This window comes from Charadrius vociferus, unplaced genomic scaffold, assembly GCF_000708025.1.
Source record: "Charadrius vociferus isolate BGI_N301 unplaced genomic scaffold, ASM70802v2 scaffold323, whole genome shotgun sequence".
Classification (NCBI taxonomy): domain Eukaryota; kingdom Metazoa; phylum Chordata; class Aves; order Charadriiformes; family Charadriidae; genus Charadrius; species Charadrius vociferus.
In genome coordinates, this window is record NW_009647692.1 from 1,975,140 (window position 1) to 1,976,891 (window position 1,752).

Consider the following 1,752-nt stretch of genomic DNA (forward strand, 5'->3'; position numbering starts at 1 on the left):
GCGCTGCTGCCGGTGCTTGGGCAGGCGCTGCCGGTCCCTCCATGGGTGACGGAGGCGGCTGTGGCTGCAGGCGAGGGATTGCCTGGCCGAGGGAATAGCGCCAGGATGGTTTTGCCCTTGTAGGGACTGCGAGGGGATGGGCTTCTAGTTTGGTACCAGGGAACCTCTCCGGTGCTGTGAGTGATGGGAGAGCAGGTGATGAGGCCACCTCCAGCCATGGGAGTTGGTGGCCATCACCGGGCACCCAGATCCTTCCACGACACGCGTGTGCTGGCTGCAAACTGGGTGGCTTTGGAGGGCTGGGGGGCAGAGCAGAGCATGTTCAGCTTCAAAAAAAACCCAAACCACCAGCCCTGTGCCACCATCCCGTGTTCCCAGCCACAGTCACCTCCTGGTGAAAGCTCGGGCTGATGCTCACGCCAGGCTGGTGCCGTCCCCACGGCTGGGAAACTATGTGCTCCCAGCCCTGCGGGGCACCCATCGGCCCCCAGAGCCGTAATGACCATGCTCTTCTGTTGAGAGGAATTAATGAGCTGTGCCGGACAACGATGGGAAAAGGCGGATTGCAGTGAGGCTCCCGACACCGCTCGGAGGAGCTGGGCGTGGAGGAAGGGGGAAGAGCAATAGGGTGAGAGAGATGGACCAGAAAACGATATCCACTTCATTAGCCAGGTGGCTCCAAATGTGTGGAAACAGGGCAAGGTCCAGGTCACCCACTGTGACAGAACATTATTATCATGCGATGCCATGAAGCCTGTGCAAAGACCAAGTCAAAGCTCACCAGCCCACTTGAAAGGGAGAGGAGACCTTCTCGGAGCGAGAGCCAGGCTGTTCCCAGGCTGGCGGCAGGGGGGGGGGCAGCCTGTGCCGGGGGGGTCTGGGCGCTCATCCCGGCTCCTGCTCACCCCCCGGCACCCCCAGGGCCTCCCGCAAGCTCTGCCAAGAGCCTGCGAAGGGGGCAGCCGTGGGAGGACAGCCTGGGGGGCACAGCGGGACTAAGCCCACGTCCCGGTGGCAGCGGGTGGTTGCTCAGGGATGGCAGCGGCTCTCCGAGGTCCCCCAGCCCCAAAGGCGGGTGGGTGGTTTGGCGTCTCACCCGGCAGCTGGGACCAGGGGAGCTTTGGGGTGATCAGAGACCCGCTGCGGTGCGGAGGATGAGAGTACCTACGGGTGTGAGGGACCTGGTGGGCACGCACCGCTTGCTCATCCTTGCAGGTGGTGAAGCCGGGCACAGCAGGGACACTCACCCGGCACCCCGGTCCCTGCCCCCTATAGACACAGGGAGGTTAATCCATCTGGGTGCTGAGCTGACCTGAGCAGCACTGGCACTGGGAGAGGACCAACCCATTGGCGGTGGGCACAGCAGAGCCAGGGAACCCCCCCACACCTCACCGCTGGTGCGGCAGAGCGAGGGCTCACCCGGTGCAGGATGGGTGCGTAGGGAACACCTTTACCTGCCCCACTGAGCAGCCCTGAGCAGGCGGGAGCCGAGCCGGGGAAGATGCTTGGCCACGCTGGGAGCCAGGAGGGAGGGGGTTTTGGGGTTTTTTTCAGTCCTCTCTTCAATAGGTTGTGCTCAGCCTGCCGCGTGCCCAGGAAAAACCTGCACGGCCATCGCGCGCTCATCCACAGACTCCCTCCCCACCACACGGAGAGGTTTCTCGCTCCCTTTGGGATACCCTTGACTCCCAGCCCTCCTCCCACTCCCGGCTGCAGCTCTGTCCCCCGAAGGGCAGGGGGGCTCCGAGGCTG

At 64.0% G+C, this 1,752-nt stretch overlaps 1 protein-coding gene across 1 annotated transcript in view; it reads left to right on the forward strand.

Annotated features, from left to right (window-relative positions):
- The window catches only part of HNF1B (HNF1 homeobox B), a 28,748-nt gene that overhangs the window by 316 nt on the left and 26,680 nt on the right, over nt 1-1,752 (forward strand). The window lies entirely within an intron of this gene.